The sequence below is a fragment of the Suncus etruscus genome, chromosome 3 (genome assembly GCF_024139225.1).
Source record: "Suncus etruscus isolate mSunEtr1 chromosome 3, mSunEtr1.pri.cur, whole genome shotgun sequence".
NCBI lineage: Eukaryota > Metazoa > Chordata > Mammalia > Eulipotyphla > Soricidae > Suncus > Suncus etruscus.
The window spans coordinates 141,310,312-141,324,288 of record NC_064850.1 but is presented as its reverse complement, the minus strand read 5'-3'; the positions used below and the strand labels follow the sequence as shown (position 1 = coordinate 141,324,288).

Sequence of the window (13,977 nt, the reverse complement as noted above, 5' to 3'; positions counted from 1 at the left end):
AAGGGTTACTCCTAGCTCCGCGCTCAGAAATCGCTCCTGGCAGGCTCCGGGACCATACGGGATGCCAGGAATCGAACCACCATCAGTCCTGGACTGGCCGCATGTGTAAGGCAAATGCCCACAGATAGCTGTGCTATCACAGGAATGTTTGATTTTTTTGTTTGTTTGTTTTGTTTTTTGGGCCACACCTGGCGATGCTCAGGGGTCACTCCTGGCTATCTGCTCAGAAATAGCTCCTGGCAGGCACAGGGGACCATATGGGACGCCGGGATTTGAACCAACCACCTTGGGTCCTGGATCAGCTGCTTGCAAGGCAAACACCGCTGTGCTATCTCTCAGGCCCATGTTTGATTTTTTTTTTTTTGGGCCACACCCTGTGACGCTCAGGGGTTACTCCTGGCTATGCGCTCAAAAGTTGCTCCTGGCTTCTTGGGGGACCATATGGGACGCCGGGGGATCGAACCGTGGTCCGTCCTAGGCTAGCGCAGGCAAGGCAGGCACCTTACCTCCAGCGCCACCGCCCGGCCCCCATGTTTGATATTTTTTAAAGAAAAAAAAAAACTTGGAAACTTGACTCTAATTAAAGCTTCCTTTCTTTTATAATTAAATCCTGTTTAAGTATACAATAAAGAAGCAATTTAGGCAGTGGCCTTGCTGGACGAACGCACACAGAGCAGGGTGATCAGGTGGACAGGCAGTGGCCTCGGCACAGTCATCGACTGTGTCCCCGATGTCTGGTCTGCAAAGGCAGCAGCATGTCCGCCCAACTATTGTGGCGGCATCTGCGGAAGAGCAGAAGGAAATGAAGGATAAAGTCCAGAAAAAGTTGAAGTAAAATTAAAAGCAAGATATACTCATCAGGATAAAAGCCTGGAGGCTCAAATTTCTTAAGAAAATGATTATAGAAAGGGCAAAAATATTTTGATTCGAACATAGATAATGTGTTCATCTATGGGTTTTAGGAAAAATAAAAGACATTATTGTAATAATGCCCAGAAACAATAGTGATGAGGGCCGGAAGGATTGGCTCACGATATGAAGCTCACCACAAAGAGTAGTGAGTGCAATTAGAGAAATAACTACACTGACAACTATCATAACAATGTCAATGAGTGAGAGAAGTAGAAAGTCTGTCTCGAATACAGGTTGGGGAGGGGGGAGAGAAAGGAGATGGGGGCCATTGGTAGTAGGAATGTTGCACTGGTGAAGTGAGTTGTTCTTTATATAACTGATACCCAACTACAATCATGCCTGCAATCAAGGTGCTTAAATAAAAATATTATAATTTAAAAAAAATAATAATTTTGAAAAATATTTTTATTCTGGGGATTATAACATGGCTAAGGCAAAAATGAAGAACAAGCAACTTCCTGCTGCAGCACCAGATAAAGCAGAGGTCACTCACTGGTGACCACATCCCCACTCTACGTGACCTTACTTAATGGAAATCATCTCTTACTGCTAGCAAGTTGAGGCTGATTAAAAGAGCTGATCTGCACTTTGGTCACAATAAAAATGATTAACCAAAGAAAAGAGCTGATCTGCAGGAACTTCTTTCCCTTTTTTTGATGTCACTTCTCTTTATATTTCCTTTTATTTACTAAGTCATTTGACAGTGGCTTCATGGGTAGTGGTAGTATGTGTGCTGCTGTTGTTAGATCAAATAGGTGTCAAATTTTGATTAGTTTAACAGTGTACTGATGGAAAAAAGTATTAGCGCATGAAGTTATCTACTTGAAAATAATTGCATATAATCCCTACCTCCTAGTGTAGGAATGGTTTCAACAAATAACAAACAAGTTTCACAGTTGTAATATTCTGGCTTTCCCCTTTATCTTAGTGATAACTTTATATGTTACTCTTATTTAATATAACCTGTATGGCATTGATCTGTAACTTTCTTTTGGAATTTTATAAAGAGAAGAAAGAACAAAAAGCAAGTTTTTAAGACCACAAGTGACAAGTTGGAAGGTCACATTTTTTTTTTTTTTTTGGTTTTTGGGCCACACCCGGTGACGCTCAGGGGTTACTCCTGGCTATGCGCTCAGAAGTCGCTCCTGGCTTGGGGGACCATATGGGACGCCGGGGGATCGAACCGTGGTCCGTCCTAGGGTAGCGCAGGTAAGGCAGGCACCTTACCTTTAGCGCCACCGCCCAGCCCCGGAAGGTCACATATTTCAAATATAAATAGATGGGGCTCTAAAACATATCTGTGATTGAACTTGGATGGCCTTAAACCTGTTTCAGCTTTAACAATAGAATTTTATGGGGCCCGAAGAGATAGCACAGCGGTGTCTGCCTTGCAAGCAGCCCATCCAGGACCAAAGGTGGTTGGTTCGAATCCCGGTGTCCCATATGGTCCCCCGTGCCTGCCAGGAGCTATTTCTGAGCAGACAGGCAGGAGTAACCCCTGAGCACCGCCAGGTGTGGCCCAAAAACCAAAAAAAAAAAAAAAAAAAAAAGAAAGAAACCACAGACTAAGCACGATCCCCCAGCATCCCATATAGTCCCCCAAGCCAGGAGCAATTTCTGAATGCAGAGCCAGGATTAACCCTTGAGCATTACCGATGTGCTCTCCCCACCAAAAAAAAAAAAAAAAAAATTCTGGGCTTACTCCTGACTCTATAAAGACCATTCTGGTGGAACTCAGAGGATTGGATCCAGGTTGGACATATACTAGGCAAATGCCTTACCCACTGTACTATCTATTTTGCCCCTCAGCAGTTATTTTAACATGTTTAATGCTTTAACAGCTAATTACTGTCCAGTAACTTTTGTTGGAGACACTATGTATGCCATCATGGCAACTAGAAGAAATATATTTTGACAACTAGAATAATGGAATGAGCTTAATTTTGTGAAAGAACGAAAGCAATTAAAAACTTAAAGTGGGCCCGGAGAGATAGCACAGCAGCATTTGCCTTACAAGCAGCCAATCCAGGACCAAAAGGTGGTTGGTTCAAATCTCGGTGTCCCATATGGTCCCCTGTGCCTGCCAGGAGCTATTTCTGAGCAGACAGCCAGGAGTAACCCTGAGCACTGCCGGGTGTGGCCCAAAAAAAAAAAAAAAACAAAAAAAAAATAAATAAATAAATAAAATAAAATAAAAACTTAAAGTAATATCTCAGTAGAGAACTAGGAATCAGGGGTGGTGGGAAGGTTATAACAACGTTATAGCAAAATCACACATACACTGGTTAACAGTTCCAATGAAACAAACAGCACAAATTGGAGCTCTACCCAAGAGACAGTCTCTGTGAAATAAGTCCAAAAAAGTTAAAATTTGAACATGAACAAATCAATAAAGAAATAAAATAGAATCAAATTCAAATAGACTATATAAAGTATATGGGGTACTTAAATAATAATCCAACATTATTTAGCAAAAGAATTAGAACAGCCTGACACATCTCAAAAGAGTAGAAAATCAATACAGATCAATTCTAATTTGAGTCAAATGAGGAACTGAACAAGATAATATCAGGTACCTATTATAACTGAAATCTATGATGGAATGGAAGATATTCTAAGAATAAATGAATACATATGAAATATCACCACAGGCTGTGTTCTTTACACTGACTGTATAGAAAAAGGAGGTACAGTAAATGTACCCCATAGATACCTCAACACAGGCCTTTTGCCTGGTCTGTATTGTGAATTGGGGGACAAGAAAAAGAAATCTCAAAATATATTCAAAAACCTAATATCTTAGAGCTAAGAAATATAATACTTGAAATTTAAAATTCCCGAAACTTAACAGAGCGGAGAAACAGTAAAATTGAAAATAAAGACTCCGGGCCCGGAGAGATAGCACAGCGGTATTTGCCTTGCAAGCAGCCGATCCAGGACCAAAGGTGGTTGGTTCAAATCCTGGTGTCCCATATGGTCCCCCGTGCCTGCCAGGAGCTATTTCTGAGCAGACAGCCAGGAGTAACCCCTGAGCAACGCCGGGTATGGCCCAAAAACCAAGAAAGAAAGAAGGAAAGAAGGAAGGAAGGAAGGAAGGAAGGAAGGAAGGAAGGAAGGAAGGAAGGAAGGAAGGAAGGAAGGAAGGAAGGAAGGAAGGAAGGAAGGAAGGAAGGAAGGAAGGAAGGAAGGAAGGAAGGAAGGAAGGAAGGAAGGAAGGAAGGAAGGAAGGAAGGGAAGGAAGAAAGAAAAGAAAAGAAAAGAAAAGAAAAGAAAAGAAAAGAAAAGAAAAGAAAAGAAAAGAAAAGAAAAGAAAAGAAAGACTCCTCATGATTCTCTTTCCTATATATTACCTTTTTAATTTAAAAAAGTAAGTTGGGGCCGGAGAGATAGCATGGAGGTAAGGCATTTGCCTTTCATGCAGGAGGTCATCGGTTCGAATCCCGGCATCCCATATGGTCCCCTGTGCCTGCCAGGAGCGATTTCTGAGCCTGGAGCCAGGAGTAACCCCTGAGCACTGCCGGGTGTGAACCAAAAACCAAAAAAAAAATAAAAATAAAAAAGTAAGTTGAGGTAGGAGAGATAGCATGGAGGTAAGGCGTTTGCCTTTCATGCAGAAAGTCATTGGTTCGAATCCTGGCATTCCACATGGTCCCCCGAGCCTGCCAGGAGGATTTCTGAGCATGGAGCCAGGAGTGACCCCTGAGCGCTGCCGGCTGTGACCCAAAAAACAAAAATAAATTAAAAATAAAAATAAAGTAAATTTATTCAAGCATATTCCATGAAATTTAGGGTAAAGCCTTAGATACAGTTTGACAGTATACACATCATACTGATCCTGATCAACTTTGTAAATATTATTTATATTCTAAGGATAATTTGATATTCACTTTTATATATTTTGTTATCAAATACATTTTATATCTTGCTTCAAATAGATTTCTTTTCCCTTTATAAGGTCTTTTTTTAAATCTTTTTAAATTTTGGGGCCATATCCAGCAGTGCTCAGGAATCATAGTCTGAACCCAAGTCAGATTAATGCAAGCAAGCACTTACCCAATGGTACTATCTCACCACTCCTATAAAAGGACCCAGAGTATTCCTTGCAGGGCCAGATTACTGGCCAAAAAATAATTTTTTAACTGTTCTTTGTCCAAAATATTTTTATTCCTCCTTCAAACCTAAGTACTAATCTTGTTAAATTGCTAACATAGTCTTCTTTGGAGATCTTTTCCATGTTACTTCTTTCTGCCTATAGAGCTTCTGTAAATCTGATGATTATCTAATGGGGATACTTTGCTTACCTCACTCCTTGTAGGATTGTCTCTCTGCATTTGCCTTTTTTGTTTTGGTTGGTTTTTTGGTTTTTGGGTCACACCTGGTGGCACTCAAGGGTTACTCCTGGCTCTGCGCTCAGAAATTGCTCCTGGCAGGCATGGGGGATCACATGGTGTCCCAGGATTTGAACCACAGTCCGTCCGTCCTGAACTGGCTGGCAAGGCAAATGCACTACTACTGTGCTATCGTTCTGGCCCCAACATTTGCCATTTTAACTGTAATGTAACTGAGTGTGGATGTGTTTGGTTTATTTTGGGGTTTGGGGAGGATGAGAATTCTGAGTTTCCTAGATCTGCCTCTTCTTTTAAACTTGGGGAAGTTTTGGGCTATTATTTCTTCAAATTATAATTATGTTTCTTCCTTCTGGAATGCCTATGAAGCAGATGTTCTTCATCTATACACTGCTTTATATAGCTCTTACAATATCTTCATGGTTATTTACTTTCTTGATTTTCTGCTTTTGTAACTGCTGTTTCTTTTTTTTTTTCCATTAGTTTGCTAATATGACTTCTGACTTCTTCCATTATGCTTTGAGCCCTTCTATTGCATTGTTTATTTCAGCTACTCCTCTTTATTTCTTTTTAATAATCTTTATTTAAACACCATGATTACAAACATAATTGTAGTTGGGTTTCAGTCATAAATAGAACACCCCCTTCACCAGTGTCATATTCCCATCACCAATTACTCTCCTCTTTAGTTTCGTTTTTCTTAGCCGTAGTTTGACTTTTCTCAAACTTTGTCTCATATGTTTCTGTTTGAAGTTCTCTTCTAACAATCTCATCTTAGTCATTATTAGAACTATTGTTTTGGCATCATCTTTAATTAGCTTGTACAGCTCTGTTAGAAGTTCTTTCCAGGATGCTGCCTTGATGCATCTGTGCAAGGGAGTTCTTCTGTTTCCAGATTTTGTCAGTGTTCCACAGGAGCCTATGTTCAAGTATTTGTGATCATAAGTACTGAGGGGCACTTGACCATCAATATCTTGATGGGCTGATCCAGATCAGGAGTTTAATTTCACCAGTGCCAATAGCCACTAGATTGCTGAAGTCTCAAAGCCCTGGACAGTGATTGGTCTTGGTTTAAGAGGAGGATAAGGTCTCAATGACAACAGATAAAAGAACACATATTCCAGAGCCACCAGAAGCATAATTAGTTAGCAAGAGAGCACAGCAAGCAGTGGGCCTCTGGGTAGCTGGCAGTATGTTAAGAAGTCTGCAGGATGCTTTATAAGTGTGACTTGCCTATTAGAAGTCAGACACAGATTACCCAGAGTAAGTACTGAAGGTCTATTTCTTCTATAGCTCAGCTATTTGCTTTGGCTAGACAAATGCTTTCCTTAAGCCTTTGTCTTCAAGGACTGCTACTCTGAAGAGAAAAATCCAACATGGTATCATCAACTGATGTTCAAAGTGGTTGCCCAGATGGTGACCCAGACCCTTATTTTAGTGTCACCTCCATTTCAGTATATAAGTATAGAACTGGATGATCTGCTTGACACAATCTCTTCTCTACTCTTCAAGATAAAGTATGACACCCTACCTATTGATTCCTTTTTGCAGCTTCTTTCTCCACTCTTGGCAAGATTATCTCTGTCTCCAGTAAATCTGAGTGCTGTACTTTTCTTTACTTTCTATATAAGCTTTGTCAGGGTTTTAGGTCAATTTCTAGGTATAAAGCCAGTTTTTGTTTAAGTTTTCTGTGATGGCAGAGAAGGTAAAAACAAGTTAACCTGGGCCAGAGGAATAGCACAGCATATCGTTTGCCTGGCATGCAGCTGACACAGGACAGACCTCAGTTCGATCCCCAGCGTCCATAGGGTCCACCAAGCTAGAAGCAATTTCTGAGCGATTAGCCAGGAATAACCCCTGAGTGTCACTGGGTGTGGACAAAAAAAAGTTATCCTTGTTTATGTAAAATGACTTATTTGTAAAAATAATGTCATTAGCTATCTTGCAATAATACATTACCCTACATATCTCACACCTCAATAGTTTTAATAGATTTTTTTTATTTAAATACCATGATTAAAAGTTTGTTCATACTACAATTGTTTTTCAGAGGTAAAGTTGTTCATAATCTCAATAAATTTTTACATTGTTGTGGAGGTCATACCTGGCAGTGCTCAGTTTCAACAGTGCTTAGAAACTTTCAGAGTCACACCTTACATTGCTGGAAATCAAGTCAAGTGCCTCACATGTGGTAAAGTATGTACTTTACATGTAAGCACTATCTAAAGCCCTTCAATTTTTGAAAGCAAATAGTCCATCCAAATTAATTTTTAAAATCAACTACAATGATGAAAAGTTACCTTTAGTGTTGGTCATTGAGTGATAATAGTTAAAAACCAAGTAATGAAACAAATGACATGATATGACAGCTAGTGTGACACACTAGTAAAGAATACAACCTCCCCTATATAACATTCCCACCAACAAGGCATTCTTGAGTCTCACTCTGGAAAGCAAATCCAGAGTTATTCTATAAATAATTCAGAAAGGTCCTGGTCATTAAAAGAAAGACTACCCAAAATATAGGTGTTTATAGTAATATGGAATTCTAGATTGGTAGGAAAATGCTAAAAAGGATATGACTTGGGCAACTGGCAAAATGTAAACATAAACTATTATATTAATGTTAAGCTTCTTGAATTGGTCATTATACTATAATTATTAAAGAAATATTCTTGTTATAAATGATACACACTAAATGATTTAGGGGGGTAGCATCAAGTTTATTCACAAACTGCTCCTTTATCAGAAAAAAATTTAAATGATCTAGGAGCTGGAAAGATAGTGCAGAGGTAAGATGTTTGTCCCAGTTTGATCCCAAGCACTGGGAACAAGTCCCAAGCACAGTAGACCCTCTGGTGCTCCCAAATGTAAGGACCCACATACAGCAGAGGTAGTGATCCTGCCTTGCAAGTATAATGTTGGATAGGCTGTGAGTCTGATCCCTGATAGGATTCACATGCCCAAGTGCAATCCCAGTATTCTACTATATGAAATTCCCAGAGCCACAAAGAAGAATGTTAGCTCCAATGTAACTCAGCCATATGTATGCATGCACTGAATCTGAAAAGCGTAACTCCTTATAGGAATTGCACCTATTTCTACCCTAGTTGTCACAGAAACTGTGATTCCCTCAATCCCTGTAAAAGAAAGGAGAAAAACTCACTATAAAAAACTCCAATTATTCATTATTCACTCAATTTTTGCCCCCATATCCTCATCAATACTGGTAATGGTTGTTCTTTTTGATGTGTACCAGTCTCTGTAGTGTGAGAGTATCTCATTGTTGTTTTGATTTGAATTTCCCTGTGATCTAGAGCATTTTTAATATACTTTTTGGCTATTTGTATTCATTCTTTAAGGAAATTCCATTCATCTCTTTTCCTCATTTTTTTTGATGGAGTTGAATGTTTTCATTGTAAAGTTCCACCAGTGCATTACATATCTTGAAGATTAATCCTCTATCAGATGACTAGTGAGCAAATAATTTCACTCAGTCTGTAGACTGTTTTTGTATTCTGATCATTTCCTTTGCAGGTGCAGAAACTTCTTAATTTAATGTAATCCTATATATTTACAATTGCTTGATTAGTGCATTTCATCCTCAAAAATGCCTCTTGGCTTCAATGTCATAGAGAATTCTGCCTATATTTTCCTCCGTGTAATTTATTAATTCAGTCTAACCCATTTTGATTTGACTTTCATGCATGTTGTAGAAAGAGGTCTGAGTTCATTTTTTTTAATGTGACCAACTAGTTTTTCCAATACCACTTCTTTAAGAAGCTTTCCTTTTTCTAGTTTTTTTTTTTTTTTTTTTTTTGCTCTTTATTGAGACTAATTTACCATATACCTGAGGGCCTGTCTCTGGGCTTTCTATTATATTCCATTGATCTGAGGAACTATCCTTATTCCTTATTCTAATATCATACTGTTTTAATTCTACAACTTTCTAATGAAGTTTGAAGTTAGAAAAACTGATGCCTAACATATTCTTTATCCCAAGGATTGCCTTAGCTATTAGGACTGGGGGATTATCCATATAAATTTCAGGACTATATGATCCATTCGTTTGGAAAAAATGCATGGGTATCATTATAGGATATGCATTGAGCCTGTATAATGCTTTAGGAACTATTGCCATTTTGGTGAAGTTAATCCTCATAATATATGAAGAGACATGCTTCCATTTCCTCGTGTCCTTTTTTATTCTTTGGGGGGGGGAGGTTTTCAATCACACCCAGCAGCGCTCAGGGGTTACTCCTGGCTCTATGCTCAAAAATCACTCCTGGCAGGCTCAGGCGACCACATGAGATGCCAGGATTTGATCCACCAACCTTCTGCATGCAAGGCAGATGCCTTACCTCCATGCTATCTCTCCGGCCCCTCTTTTATTTCTTGAAATAGTGTTTGTACTTTTTTTCTTGTAATTTTTTTTGTATAGTCCTAGGTACTTTATTTTCTGAGGCACATGTAAATAGATTTTTAAATATATCTTCTACTTTATTATTCACATTGAAGAAAGCCATAAAGTTTTGCATATTAATTTTGCAGCCTACTCCTTTACTAGGCAAATTTATTTAGGAGCTCTTTCGTAGAGCATTATATAGATATTGTATCGTGTTATCTGAAAATGGTGAAAGTTTCTCTTCTTCCTTTTCTAATTGGATGCTTTTAATATCTTTTTTTTTCCCCTGTGAAAAGTACCTCCAATACTATATTGAATATTATATTGAATAGAAATTATAAGAGTGGGCCACCTTGTCCTAAAGGTCAGGATTAAGGGGAAATATTTTAGTTTTTCCCCATTGAGTATAATGTTTGCTTTCAGTTTATCTAAATAGCTTACATTGATTAAAGTCCTCCAATTCCCATTTTTTTGAGAGTTTTTATCATGAACAGGTGCTGGATCTTGTCAGATGCTTTTTTCATCTATTACTATCATCATATGAAGTTTTCTGGTGCATCTGTCTGCTTTTGCTTTTGCTATCAGGTGATATTTTTATAGAAACTGATTGGAATATCTGTTTCTTCAATTTCCTGGAAAGCCTGAAAAGGATTGGCAGTAGATCCTCTTTATAGAGATTTGGAAGAATTCACTGGTAAATCCATCTGGGCCTGGGCTTCTGTCTTTGGAAGACTTTTGATTACCTTTTAATTTCCTCAATAGTGGTATGTCAGTTCAGGTATTCCATATCATCTTGGTTCAGCCTTAAGAGGTTTACAAGAGTGTAAGAAATTATCATTTTTTCTAAGTTCTCTTGTTTTATGGGATAAAGGTTTTCAAAGTAATCTCTAATGCTCTTTTGAATTTCTGTGATATCTGTTGTGATACCCCCCTTTGGGTTCTGATTTGAATAATTAGGGTTTTCTATCTTTGTGAATCTTGCTAGTGGTTAATCACCTTTTTTTTACTTTTTTTTTTTTTTTCAAAGAACCAGCTATTGGTTCTGTTCACCTTTTTTTTTTTTTTGGTGTTTGGTTTTTGGGTCACACCCGGCAGTGCTCAGGGGTTACTCCAGACTCCAGGCTCAGAAATCATCGCTCCTGGCAGGCTCAGGAGGACCATATGAGACGCCGGGATTCAAACCAATGACCTACTGCATGAAAGGCAAACGCCTTACCTCCATGCTATCTCTCCGGCCCCTCTGTTCACTTTTTTTATGTCTTGGTCCAATTCATTAATTTCTGCTATAAGTTATTGTTTGCTTGTTTTTTGTTTTGTTTTTTGGTCACACCCGTTCGATGCTCAGGGGTTACTCCTGGCTAAGTGCTCAGAAATTTCCCCTGGCTTGGGGGGGACAATATGGGACGCTGGGGGATCGAACCGTGGTCCTTCCCTGGCTAGCGCTTGCAAGGCAGACATCTTACCTCTAGCGCCACCTCACCGGCCGCAATTTCTGCTATAAGTTTCATAAATTCTTTCCTTCTGCCTGCTCTGGGCTCAGTTTGTTGGCTGTTTACCAGTTTTTTGAGTTCTGCTGTTAAAAGTTATTTCTGTGGACCTTTTCTACCTAATGAATGTTTATATAGATATGAAGTTTCCTCTTACCACTACTTTTGCTGTTTTTCACAGTTCTGGTAGTCTGTATCCTAATTGTAGTTTGTTTCCAGAAAATTTTTATTACCTCCTTGACTCACTGGTTGCTCATTAGTTATCTGTTTAAATTTCAGGTGCTTGAGTTTTTTCTCCATTCTGCTGTGGTTAACTTCTATTTTCAGAACATCATAGTCTGAGAAAATAGTTGATACAATTTCTATCCTCATGAAATATAGGTTCATTTCATGGCCCAGCATGTGGTCTATCATGGCAAAAATTCTGTGTGCATTGGAGAATATATATTCTATTTTGGGGAATTAAAAACTCTGCTTATATCTACTAAACTCCTTCTCTTCCATTTCTTCCATAAAATCCTTGCTGAATTTTAGTATAGTTGAGATAGAGTAGTGTTGAAATCACCTATTATTATTTTTTTGTTGATGTTTTCCTTCAAGTCTATTAGCAGTTGTTTTATTTTAGGTGCATTTATGTTTAGGAGTGTAAACTCTGCTGTACATATCTCTTGATCATTAAAAATGACCCTCTTGGGGCCGGGCGGTGGCGCTAAAGGTAAGGTGCCTGCCTTGCCTGCGCTAGCCTTGGACGGACCGCGGTTCGATCCCCCGGTGTCCCATATGGTCCCCCGAGCCAGGAGCAACTTCTGAGCACATAGCCAGGAGTAACCCCTGAGTGTTACTGGGTGTGGCCCAAAAACCAAAAAAAAAAAAAAAAATTACCCTCTTTCTCTCATAAGTTTATAAACCTGAAGTTAATGTCTGATAACAAAAAGGGCACTTTAGCCTCTTTGTGGGAACTGTTTGATTGAAATATTTTCTTTCACACTTTGTCTTTGAGTCTGTGTTTGTTTCTAACTATTCAAATGTGTCTGGTAAGAAGCAGAAGGTTGGACTCAATTTCTAATCCATCCTACTGCTCTGTGTGTCTTAACTGGTACATTTAGGCCACTTAAGACACATTGAAAGATTGTATTATTATGGAGCTTTGTGTCATATTTCTGTAGAAGTTGGATGCGTTTGTGAGAATTCCCTTGTCTTAAAGTTGCCCCTATAGTTAGTTATGCTTGTAGAAATGATTTTAAGGCTATGAAATTTCCAAATTGTTTATCCATGAAGTTGTGTATATGTCCTTCAAATCATAAAGAGAGTCTGGCTGAGTAAAGTATTCTTGGTTGTTAAGTCTTCTCAGTGTTAAGGGAAGTCTCTTTTGAGCAGGTCGATGTCTGAGCAGTGTAGGGTCTTCCGTGGTAGAGGATTGCTTCCAGGTGATGTTATAGACCAGCCTGGATGTTTCGTGGATGGCTTCCCTGGTTCAGGGGAGAATGGAAAATGCCCTTTCTTCTGAGGTCTGTGCCAGGTCGTTATGTCAATGTTCAGGGTGTAAGGTCCCTTTGCACTACAAGATTTGTGTGTTCCAATCTCCTATTAGATAGGATCTTATTTGTATGTATAGTATTTTCCCATTTTAATGTGCCTATGCAAATAAGAAGCAATGCCACGTGGTGTTATTGTCGCATATGGGGGCCATAAGAACAATTCCAATGATTCCCATGATATGGTTCAATCATAAGCATTAAACTGGGGGACTCTTTCACCAAAATTCCTCATTAAACAGCTCAAAAAGAGAAGGTATAAAGTGGTTAGAATCGTCACTGTATAAGACAACATTTAGTAAGAATTATAGCTGTCAGAGAAGAAACACAAAATATTCTAAAGAAATACGTGTCCATTATATATATATATATATATATATATAATATATATATATATATATATATATATATTTATATATATATATTCCCTTAACACTGAGAAGACTTAACAACAACAACGACCTGCTTACAGGACAGGGCTCCTGCATTGCCCTTTGATTGTGAGGTGAAAGGAGAGGACGCTCCACATCCTGACTTCAATGTAGGATATGCAGATTTCAGGATCTTTAATACAGAAACATGATACCAACAACAGAGACTGTGTGAAAAATAAAAGTGTGTTGGCACTACAGACAATGTCTTGGATTGGACGATCTAGCTTGCCTGGAGCCTAGAGTTGGTCTTGTGCCAGGAAACTTCAGGGTTCGGGTCTCTTTGTATTTAGGCCAAGGTTATTTCTTTCCATGTCCCTCATATTTTGGTGGGCCTATGCAAACAACAATTGCCACTCTAACACCATTTTTACTGTGCTCCTTTGACTCTAATCCTTAAAAAGAACTCACTTAAAATTTGAGGTTAACTTAAGCTAATATGCATGTATATGGAAATGTAAGAAAATACTATGCCTGTAATGTTTAAGGAGTTACGTAAGTTTTATGGCTTTAGATTGCCTTGTGTGCTGTTAAGAAATATTATAATGTGTTACAATCTGGGGACTTGAGGGACAAAGTAATTGTACATGGATTCTGTCTTATTTATCTTAATGTTCTTTGGCTGAAATTTCAAAGTTAAGATATCAGCAAGGGGACTTCTGAGAATTATGTTATGGGTGATTGTCCTTCCACTGTAACTTTACCTTGTCCTCTTTCTTTGCATCCTTGTTCTCATAATTAAAACTGAAAATTAAAAAAAAAAAAAAGAAGAAATAAAAATAAAATGGGAGAGAAGAAAGTTAAAAAAAAGAAATAAAGAACAAAGAAAAAGTGCAGTATCAAGCACATTTGTAAAAATTA

At 38.5% G+C, this 13,977-nt stretch overlaps 1 protein-coding gene and 1 non-coding gene across 3 annotated transcripts in view; one reads left to right on the top strand and one right to left on the bottom strand.

The window, feature by feature from the left end:
* OSBPL1A (oxysterol binding protein like 1A) overlaps nucleotides 1–13,977 on the bottom strand; it is a 455,856-nt gene that overhangs the window by 177,433 nt on the left and 264,446 nt on the right. The gene's annotated exons all lie outside the window — the stretch shown is intronic.
* On the top strand, nucleotides 3,542–3,674 carry LOC126005248 (small nucleolar RNA SNORA51). The gene has a single exon (XR_007494416.1). It is a non-coding gene; the product is annotated as a small nucleolar RNA SNORA51 (small nucleolar RNA).